We start from the raw sequence: 11,866 nt of genomic DNA, 5'->3' as shown, positions 1-11,866 counted from the left end.
CCTGTTACTGTACGTCCACAGGTCGTCCATTGGGCTCACTCATCGCTGCTCACCTGCCATCCTGGCGTCAAGAGGACCATATTCTTTATCAAGCAACGTTTTTGGTGGAGATCCATGGAGCGTGAGGTCCGGGAGTATGTGGAGGCCTGTCCTGTCTGCGCCCGCAACAAGACATCCTCCAGGGCACAGATGGGGCTGCTCCAGCCGCTTCCGGTTCCCAGCCGGCCCTGGTCTGAGATTTCCGTGGATTTCGTCACTGGGCTCCCAATGTCAGAAGGTAACACCACCGTACTCACGGTGGTGGACCGTTTTTCTAAGATGGTTCATTATATTGCCTTACCCAAGCTGCCATCTGCCAAAGAGACGGCAGAGATCATGATGACTCATGTGTTCCGTATCCATGGTTTCCCCAAAGATATTGTCTCAGACCGGGGTCCGCAGTTCATCTCACGCTTCTGGAGGGAGTTCTGCAACCTCATCGGGGCGTCGGTGAGCCTGTCATCCGGGTACCATCCGGAGTCCAATGGCCAGACCGAACACCTTAATCGGGAATTAGAAACTGGGCTCCGCTGCCTCAGCTTCCAGAACCCTTCCTCCTGGAGCAGGCATCTCACATGGGTAGAGTACGCCCACAACACGCTCCCCACGGCCCCTACTGGGTTGACTCCCTTCCAGGCTGCCTATGGGTATCAACCTCCTACCTTCCCGGACCTCGAGAAGGAAGTCACAGTCCCGTCCGCCCATGCCCTGGTTCGGCGTTGTCACCGGATCTGGTCCGCCACCCGCAGGGCTCTTCTAAGGAGTGGGGAACGCATGAAGGTGGCGGCAGATCGGAAGCGTCGGCCAGCTCCGGAGTACAGGCCCGGCCAGAGGGTCTGGCTCTCTACCAGGGACCTTCCCCTTCATGTGGTGTCACGAAAATTGGCACCTAGGTTCGTAGGCCCATTCCCAGTGGCCAAAGTAATTAACCCTGTCTCTGTTCGCCTTCGTCTCCCCAGGTCTCTGAGGGTTCATCCCACCTTCCATGTGGGACGACTGAAGCCGGTAAAGGAAAGCCCCATGGTTCCCGCGGCCAAACCCCCTCCACCCCCCCGAATGCTCGACGGCGGCCTGGTCTATACGGTCAAGCGCCTGTTGGCGGTCCGGAACAGAGGCAAAGGGAGACAGTTCATGGTTGACTGGGAGGGTTATGGACCAGAGGAACGCTCCTGGATCCCATCAAGATTTGTTGAGGATCAAACTCTCATGAATGACTTTTTTCACCAGCACCCTCAGGTTCCTGGGCCGTCAGGAGTCGTCCCTAGAGGGGGGAGTACTGTCATGTCTCGCAAATTATGTTAGTTAGTTTTTGTCTTGGTCTAGTGATTTTCCCCTTTATTTTTGAATAGTAACCTTCCCTCTCGTTTCAGATACTCTGACCTCCCTTCCTTGTGTGTCTCCCACTCCTGTGATTGTCGACCCCGCCCCTGATTGTTTCCACCTGTTCTCCATTACCTGGTGTATTTATTGTCCTCGTCTCCCTTTGTCCTGTGCCAGTTCGTTTCGTTCCTTGTGACTACCACCAGCATTAGCAATCCAGGATTAACCCCAAGCAGAGCTTTGAGCCACGTCTTGTTTAAGTATTTTTGTTGTTCATGCTCCTAGTGTTTTTCCTCTTTAAGAGTGATTTTGTTTTTGTACCACTATCGTTGAGCTTTGGTTTGAATAAAACCTTTTTTTTGTTAAATTCTGTGAGTTGTGCATTTGAGTTCATACCCGTTTAATCAGTCGTAACAGTTTCTGCCGATGGAAACAGGAAGCTGTCACTTTCGGCGAAGTGGAAGGTGCTGTTTTTACAATGTTGTTATTTAACTTTTTTGATTACTGTTTATATTTCATGGATATATTTGCTAATCTTTTTTTCCTCAGTTCTGATGGCAGCGCCTTTTTTAATGGGCTCTTTGTAGCAGAAGACAGCGCGGAGGCTGCATTTGTGGACAAAATACAGAGATCAGTGAAAAATGCAAGTTTTTATTCGTCATTTTACCTTATAGGTATATCACAAAAATAGCCATGTATATCCGACCCTGACTTTCTTCAAATTCAGCTACTTCTCCTTACCATCTACTCCAAAATCAGATAATTAGAACAAATGGTGTAGATCGTGATTCCATTGCTTTTAACTGATTTGTCATGATGTAATTTGTGTCTTAGACCCAGGGAAGAGGCACATGTGGGGACTCCCAGTGGACAGCAGCGAGGGAGACGTCAAGGAAGGCTTCGAAGCTGGATGAAGAAGGGATGGAGGTGGCTGTATGTCGCCATGGGTTTCTTTTGAAGGCCTTAAATATGTACAGGGGGGAGATATTCGCCTACCCCCTGTATCTTCAAAAGGAACTCATGCCAGCCAAAGCCAAGTTCTTCGCCATGGATGTGGCTTGCAAGTACTGGCCGTACATGGAGAAAGCTGCAAGTGTCCTTCCTGCTCTCCAGGAGCTGACCACCATGAAGCCATTCCTCATTCCTCATGCTCAAGCCCATGCTACCAAATGCGAGGTATGTGAAATATTTTTTTATCACGTACATTTATATTTTTTATATTTATAATAATGAAGTAGTAAATATCTAAGCTATACTGTTTAGTATAGTAGTATGTAGCCTCTTTGCACAACAATTCCAGCAACCTTTTACCATCAGATTATATGGAGTGGGAAGAACCAGGAGGGAGCAGGGATGACCGCTGGGGAAGAGGTGGAGCAGGTCAACAGCTACCTGTCCCGTTGTGCCCTGATAACAAAATACATGTCCAAAGCAGGTGAGTGGAAGGTTTTGCCCTATTATTGCATAGTTTTTTAGATGACACATCATAACCTCATTATTGCTTTCAAAAGCACGACTGGACATGCTCACAGTGCATGCAATGGGATGGAACAGGAAAAAAGGTGACTCCCTTCATCAGGCACTTTCCACAAGATATGTGAAGGTGAGCCTCCTATTAAAGGTGTTGTTGTATCCTTTGTCATTTGCACATGGCTTGTTGTTAATCATAGCAAGTTTTAATCTTGATAAATGTCCTTCGTCTACTGTTTATCAGACTAGTAAGAGGCTCCTGGAAGAAACTGCAAGTCTTGAGGAACTCAAGACGGAGCTACATTGTGTCTCAGATGACATGGTGTCGACGTGGATTTTCGACGTAAAGGAATGGGCATCTGGTAAGCACGACGAGATAACACCAGCTACATATCATTGTCCATGACTGTTTAAATTTACAGATTTGATCCTAAAGAGCAGCCAATTTTAAGGAAATAAGGCTGATTGTTCATGCCACGTAATGGGACCCTCAGTAGACAGGGACATAATCTTCAAGCAATAGCAAGCCAACTATGTGTCCATGTTTATCTCTGATATGTTCCAGTTTCCATAGTTGTACCATCAATTTGTGTTAAAAGGTGTTAAATATGTTGCACAACTTTGTTTCTCAAAACCGTTACGTGTTGTGTAACAGTTCATTTTACTGCCAATATTATTTCTACAGGAACATCAGAAACATCGGGTACTTCTGAAGACATCCTTCAAACAGCACTGCAGCAAAGCATTGAGGGGCTTTACCTAAGTGTGAGGCAGCGGAAGCAATCCCTTTACCAACAGAATGGTATAACAATATAATGTTTTAGGTTACAGATTCAACCTACTGAATTATATATATTTTTTGCACTTGCAAATATAGTTTGTCACATATCCCTATCCCACTACTTCATGTCTTTTTCAGACAGCAGCAAGCTCCGCCATCGACTTCGAAGGAAGCTTGTAGACGACAAAAAGCGCCTTAATCAGGAGGTACTGAAGTACAACCAGCTGGTACACGACTCTGCCAGAGGCATAGATGTTGCTGCGGTGGAGCATTCCCTCTCTGGAGGGAGCATCATGTCCGCGCTGTGGCCGTGGGAAGTTCATGGCATGGGTCAGTTTTCAGATATTTCATAATAATTAATTTGAAGTTCTGTTATATGAAGGTATACCTTGTTGAGTTATGCACATATCATGTAGAGTGTTAGAACGTTCATTTAGTTTAAGGGTATATCTTAAGTTTTCTTATTGTGTATACATTTGATTATTTTGAAAGTACATGTTTGGAGTTTTAAACATATTGTTATGCTATAATGAAAATGTGATTCATGTATATACATAACTGTGATAAGATTTTAGCTAACTTTACAGCCAAGAAAAAGATACTTGATCAAGTCATGCTTACACGGAGACTGCAAGAGGAGAAAGGCATCCTATTGTGGGAGATGGCACAGCATTGCACATGGTTGCAGAACATGGCAGTTGCTCTAAAAAATAAGGTGGCTGAGGAAGGTAAGTTGAAAGCAAAACTTAACCTACCTTGTAAAGTATGAGTTTTAAAGGGAAAAAAGTCAGCCCAAATCATTCTTGGTCACAGAAATTGGATGGAGTATAATGGCCTTTGCCCATTTGACCCGGCCATTTTACATAATGAAGTCCCTTGACAGTGACAATCATCTTTATATGTACATGGGAGAGAATATACTCCATTGAAGTGCTCTGGCCTCGTGAAGCAATCTTACTTTATAGTATGTCCATATAACAATATTTTGTGTATTTTCTGATGTAGACAAGGGGAATGGAGGACTTGGGTGCACCCTAAGAAGGAAGCATGCTGAGGCGTTGGAGAGGTTGCAGGTGGTACTGCAGCAGTACAAGACTGCTTTAGGTCCTGATGCTTGTTTCCTTCAACATGAAGAGTTATGGGCAGCATTAATAAATAATAAAATAATAAATATAAATATATATAAATATATATTATATAATATAAATAATATATATATATATAATTATATATATAATTATATATATATATATATAATTATATATATGTATATATATTTATAATTATATATATATATATATATATATATATATATATATATATATATATATATATATATATATATATATATATATATATATATAATAAAGCTCTTCTGACCTTAGCTGGCATGTGGGTATATATACCCACATGCCAGCTAAGGTCAGAAGAGCTTTATTTAACAGCTCGTCTTATGTCTGTGACCCCTCCTGTTGTAAATTGATAAGCCTGAAACATGCACTTGTCAAGGTTCAGAGGCAAATTTAGCAAATATGGCAGTAGCCATCGATCATCTTAAGATAAGATATACTTTATTGATCCCAAGTTGGAAACATTTTCGTTACAGCAGCATGTGTAACAGTTGTAAATATGCAGTAGTGTTTATTTGTAAATCATTTAGTATAATCACACCAATTCTGTGTTTTATATTTAATAATTCTGTGTTCTTTATTTATTGAATGTTCAATACCTGACAAGGTCGGAGATGAACAACTTGGGTCGCAGGTTCCTCAACAGTGCATTACAAGACATCTATCAATATGTGTGTATACCTCCACCATTAAACTGTCATATTCTGCACATTTCATTTACTATCTACATACATCTTATAAGAGTAGAATACATATGTACAATATCAGTTAAAATAAGTGCTTACACATACAGTAGTTAACATTGCAGGAAAGCAATATATTAGTACTTTGTCAGGCTTAATATTTATACCCCGAAAGCTTTTTTCTTATTCAAAACAAGACCTTAACCTAAAGTATTCTTTAATGTTTAAATAAAGCCTTATTAGTTTGTGTGTCTGTGTCTCCTATTAATATCTAATAATAAAAATAATAAATTTCAATAACGTGCTTTAACCACTAGGTGTCCCTTTCTATCAGCTGTGCACCGTTATGGTGTAAATATACCATTATACCGATTGGATCAAATATAACAGTCAGCCGAATTAGTATTGATACTGCAAGGAGTTGACCGTCCGTCAACATGTGACCGGTTGGGAGTGAGAACGTGTTGTGTACAGAGTTATTGCAGTGGGCAGGAATGTTTTCCTGTATCGGTTCCTGTGACAGCGGAGCTGCAGCAACCTGTTGGAGAAGGAGCTCCTGTCTGTCCAGCTGCAGGTGGAGAGGATGGGTGGGGTTACCCATGATGGAACCGGAATAAGGTTTGTTGGCTTACACGCCTTTCATCGTAGTGGAAAATGTTGTCATATGCAATATGTTTGGATAGTTTCACCATTGAAATGCGTTTGATAACACTATGTGCTCTAGTACCAAAGTTGTGGCCCTAAAAAAATATCAACTATTCATTTGTATGGCATGCAGAGCTTCAACATTTTAGGGAATCTTTTTTTAAATTTAAAATATCATCAATGTCATAAGCAATGGTTACATTAAAACCCTCCTATTGTATTTGTTTCCCCCCCCTTACTTTGGTGTTCGCGGTCAAATTTGACCGGTCCTGTTTTAACTGCTATTACATTAACACAAAAACCATGAATCATCAGCAAATTGCATTCATTTCATCAACATTGTATGTTGAGTTGGCATCTCAGCTCAAAACATACAAAAACATAGAAGAATAGAAAGTTAACCCATTGAAATGATACAGTATGAGAGCAGTGCTACAAACTACAATTCCCATTAGATACGCGCCCAACAATCGTTACGAAGTACACAGAGCTGACATATTTGTAGTTCTTCCGGCGTGTGTGCGTGGACTCGTTCGACTTGTCTTGCGTTGACGGCCGTATAGGCTCCATTCCCTTTCAGAAATCCGTCAATCGGGCGCGATCCGAAACCAAACCCTGTGTTTAAAAAAATATAAAATACAAATTTGCACTTTTGCCTCCTTAGCAACGGCAGTATCGTTTGGGTGGCGATCTGAGTTCGGGTACCGTATCTGTGACGTGACAAAGGGTCGCCGTGACAACGTGGTGATGAGATGTGGATAACTTTCCAGATAAAGACCATCCTGATACTCGAGTTGTGGTTTTCAATAAGTGAAAAAGAAAATTCAAAGTAATCACTACCATTTTAATATCTCAAGCATTTGTCCCCAAAAGCTTTCAAATGTAGTAGCAAAACCAGTGATCCAGATCAGGATCACTTTAATTAGGCCTATAATTAAATGATATAATAATAATACATTTTATTTTTAGAGCGCTTTTCTGAAACCCAAAGACGCTTTATATGCAAGCCTACCTCCAAAGCATTATACTTCGGAAGTTAAACAAATAAGATAAGGCAGTGGATGGCAAAGTACCAGATTTCACACATGAATATGCTTAAAATAGGTTATGGTGTTCCTATCACTGACAATGAAATCATCCAGTATTTCAACTGTAATTTCCTAAAAAGTCAAATGCATTTTGGTGTAGGTTTTCATCTTATTTCTAATAGAAACATATTAAATATGACTCAAATGGAGCATATAAACAAGAGAACAAACGTGCAAAAACAAAACTGGTGTTCAAATAACAGATTTTATTTGTATGCATTATCCCGGAGAATTCTTCGGCTGCCAGGAATGAGCCCACTCCTTGCCACTGAAAACAGAATGGAATAATGTTAGTTACAGTTACTGGTTTCGTCTTTCCGAAAAGCATAAACCATGTGTGAAGCAAACATCTTATAACTCAATTTATATAAATAAATGTTTCATTTACCATTTAGAATGTTCTAACAAACAATAAAAACAAACAAAAACACATGCATTAACAACAATGAAGTTAAACAATCATTTGTTCCTACACTACTTCAGCTGCTTCAGAACAACAGCAGTGAAATATATAAGAGGACTGGTGGTAGATTTGGATGTTTTGCATTTGTTAAATATCATGTGTTTGTTCTCCAACATGGGACTACATCAGATGACATGAAGCCAAGTAACTGGAAGATATATACCATACTGATCAGGGCTCCCACTCCACCAACATTTCTGCTTTTTCCTATCAAGAGAAGAAAACAAATCTCTAATTTCGGAAAGACCAAACGCATATTAGCTATTTAGCAAACAATTGTGTTGGAAGTTTGTAAATCATAAAGCACACCCTATGCATTACTTTTATTCCCGTCTAACCTTTCTCATTCTTTCTTTTGTTACACTCCTGATGGGGAAAGTTTCTAGGCGAGTGTGGTAGGAGCAATCTGTGAACATCAAAGCAGGTTCCACATACAGTATTAGTCATATTAGAAATAAAATAAATACAACTATGAACACTTAAGTAGCAACCAGACTTGCACGAGGAAAAGTGACCACGCTGTTATCACTGGTCAAAAGTTACTGTATACATCATTGAAATGGAACCAAGCTGCTCTCAGTCCTAACATGGGATGCTTGTTTGAATGGCCATACCACTGCTGAGCCTGAGATGACCAAAGAAAATACTGCACTGCTGCTTCCTTTACTGCCTAGCATTCTCATCACCACCTTATCAACTATGACTGTATGTATTTTAGTCTAATTAGACAATTAAAGCCCTTTGGATAATGTATCAGTTATAGTTATTAGTCACAATATAGCATTGTTAACTCACTGAAGAAGCATCAATCACTGCGTTTACATGCACTTTGCTAAAGTACATGTCGATAGATTTATTAGAATACCAATCAATTCGACTCATGCAAATGTTTATAATCAGTCAAAATACTTAATACTGTTAATATACCTGACTTTTTCTTTTTGCGTCTAGGACCAAGTACTGTGTCCCTCACGGACCCTGTCCTGACAGCTGTGGGTTGAAGAAGAAATATTACTATATACATACAGTACACCAAGTTAAGCTTAAACTCAAGTTTCAAAATACATACCACAAATGCAGCATCACATGATGCAATAGGTGTTAGGTACAGACCTTTTTTGTTATTGCGATTTAATTGAGGTTGATCTATGAAGTCTAGGTGTTTTGTTGTCTTGCCTATATAATTGACTCCATACTTTATGTGTAAGGAATAGTTTGATAAATATTAACATGTTGTGCTGTAACGTTAAATGAATTTAACTTTGATTAAAAAACCTAAGTTTATTCCCCGTATGTTCATTATGGGACAGTGTCGTATCTAAATGCAGTTCTTGAGTATAAAGTTTAAATGTGCTGCATGACGTTGTTGCATGAGTTGCTTCGAAGTTTACCGCTATGGTCAGGGATTGCTTTAGTTAGACCACAATATTAACGATATCAACCTCTCGTACAATATATGGACATGAGCCAAATCATTTTTGATGTAATCGACCTACTGCCCAACGCTACAATGTAAGACCCTTTCTGTGTGTAAACCAAATCACATAGGAGTTTTATTTTGTGATTTATCAAATGTAAAGTAAGCCTGTTGTTGCTTTGCATTTTTGTGTGAAAAAAGTATAACCATATAGTAACCACATGTCTGTTCAGGAATGAAAGATTGTATTTTTCTAAACGTTTAATATTTATTTATATCCGAGGACCTAAGGATATACACATACCCAAGTATCCCATTTTCCTTTCATATTTATGAAGTTGTAGGTGAAATTGTTATTTAGATTAAGCTATTGTTGTTATTATTATTTACCTATTGGAACAATCATTATTCCCAAAAATCCAAGAAGTGCAATTAGTTGTTTTGAGATATTGTAGAAGCATGACTTGTCAACAAGTTACCAACAATAATATTTTAGGAAAATACCGGAAAACACTCTTGACTTTTATAAATATAAAAGCTGCAAATCTCAGAGAACAAATGTCACTGTGTGTGCTGTGTGCTCTGCATGTGTGACCATTAAAGAGGGTTTCATCCCTCCGATTCTATCTATCTTTTTTATTACCTGGCCCCTCCGTGGTGGTAGCCTGTCTCACATCATCCCGCTGGGGCTGCTCCTCCTGCCCCACCTCTATGATGGTGCACTGCTTCACGGGGGGGGGTCTTCACCACCTCCACCTGCACGGTGCTTGTCTCTGGCACCTGGCTCTCTGTGGTCCCTGCCTCCTGCCAGTTGTTTTCTGGTTCAGATGGGTCACAGGGTGTGAGGTTCAGCGTGACTGTCTCTTCCTCAGGATCTTCCGCAACCCCCTGGCCAGTGGAGTCCTGTGTCCAACCTGTGCAAGTTAAACAAATGTTGGTCTTGACTTGCTTAAGACAAAGAGGTTAACTCATATATCTAGAAATAAGAAATACAGCGTGCTTAAGGTATGTTTCCAGACAGGGTCAAAAATATACTCGTCATGTCATAGGACTGTGTGCAGTCAAAGTTAATAGCAGAGAAATAGTGGTATTTATCCAGTCAACCAACCATTTGTTTTTGCGATATTATTCTTCCGATTTGTGTCTACATTCCATGTGATGTAACATGTCAATTTGTCGGTAGACAACATATAGACGTGTGCATGTATGTTCCCTTACATTATTTACATCCACACATTTTGTTCAGAATTTATGAGACTGATGCAAACGTGTTTTGAATAAGTGCAATCAAATAAGTAGTAAGTCGCTTTGGATAAAAACATAAATGTAATGTAAAGGGACCTCTGGATGCACTGGATAACTGCTTTTGTTTACAACCCGAGAAACATGACCTTAATACAGAACTGCCAAACTGAATATGTGGTCAACTGGGATCGTCTTCATGTATTGTGCTCTTACCATTAACCTCAAAATATTTCTCCCTTTTGGGCGTTGATAAAGGAAACCGTTTAGGAACGGTTTGCTAAAAGGAAATTGCTTAAGGGATGGCTCAAGCCTAAACATACATTTCAGTCATCAAACCTAACTACCTTGACATTAACAACTTTACAACTTTCAATTTGTATACAATGAATGCGCAAGTGGTAGCACAATACCCCAAAATAGTTTTTCAAATTCACGTAAACTTGCCTAACTATTTCCTGATAAATAACAATTAAATGTCCACAAGTCCCCTCTGCAGAGTAAGCCATGTCTCATTAGGCTACATACTCAGTGTTTAAAAATGTATTTATTGTATGTAGTTTGCTAAAATAATAAACAGTCAAACGTTGTCCATAACCCTAAATATTTCGCAATTACTTTCAACTTTTGTAATACTTTGCAGCTAAAAATAGTAACAGTTAACAGGTAGAAAGGATGTGTGTTAGTTGTCTCACAAAAATATAGTTTGCCAAACCCAAATAAATGGCTCGAATGACTGCTTTCTGGCTGTATCAAAGGATAAATACTGGATCAAGTTGTTGTCCCACAAGATTTGGATGGATTGAAAACAGTCGCTGTAAGTTGTTGTTAACTTAACTGACTTTATTAAATGAGTTGATCCAAACTCATTCCATATAACTGTGTTGGTTATAAGGAAATGTTAAGCTCTCCATTGATACAAACATTTTGTGTACACAATACTGTGAACTGTGAAGATATAGTGCAAGCATCTCACCTTCACGAAGGTACTCATAAAAAGTGCCTATCTTGTCAAGGTAATCCTGGGCATAGGCGGTCAGTGTGCAGCGAGGGGTTAGGATTTCACATTTGACGTCCTTCTTCCTGGTCTCCTTGCCAAGAAGCAGCACTGGTTTAAAGCCAATGGCATGGAGTTTCTCAAGCTGTAATGACAAAATAATATATTTACTGTTTAAAGAAATGGAAAGGAAACATCAACAACAACTATATAACTACAACTATAACATTACTGATGACAGCATCTAGTTGTATGCCATTCATAAACCTAGATGCTGAGTTAAGCTTTTGCAGAATCATGTATTTACCAGGAAGGGTTAGACAGTAGAAGCAGAAAATATGTTATAGACAAACACAAAATACAAATAAATCAGTATCCTGAGTCCCAGTTCAAACCCTGATAATGTTAAAGTTAAAGTACAATAAGATACAAATGTGTGACCACTCAACAATTAACAGTTAACACTTACAATGACTATTGCATAATTAAAAATGTAACACAATGCAAGCATAGCTTGACACTGTTGAAATTGAAATTGCGTGCTACGATGTAAAACGTTCCCGTATGTTGTGGCTGCAGTCGTAAGAGTAA

At 39.7% G+C, this 11,866-nt stretch overlaps 1 long non-coding RNA gene across 3 annotated transcripts; it reads right to left on the bottom strand.

Moving 5' to 3' along the window:
- Positions 1-7,928: 7,928 nt before the first annotated feature.
- LOC307019809 lies at positions 7,929-11,583 on the bottom strand. Of its 3 annotated transcripts, none has more exons than XR_013802751.1 (4): positions 10,495-10,689; positions 9,680-9,950; positions 8,547-8,609; positions 7,929-8,025 (listed from the first exon to the last, which is right to left on the bottom strand). It is a non-coding gene; the product is annotated as an uncharacterized lncRNA (long non-coding RNA). The 3 variants fall into 3 exon arrangements; XR_013802750.1 differs by lacking the exon at positions 10,495-10,689 and adding an exon at positions 11,255-11,583 and having other exon boundaries at positions 7,931-8,025; XR_013802752.1 differs by lacking the exon at positions 10,495-10,689 and having other exon boundaries at positions 9,680-10,134.
- Positions 11,584-11,866: the final 283 nt, after the last annotated feature.

This window comes from Notothenia rossii, assembly GCF_949606895.1.
Source record: "Notothenia rossii genome assembly, chromosome: 9".
Taxonomy (NCBI): domain Eukaryota; kingdom Metazoa; phylum Chordata; class Actinopteri; order Perciformes; family Nototheniidae; genus Notothenia; species Notothenia rossii.
This window is presented reverse-complemented; position numbering and strand designations above follow the sequence as displayed.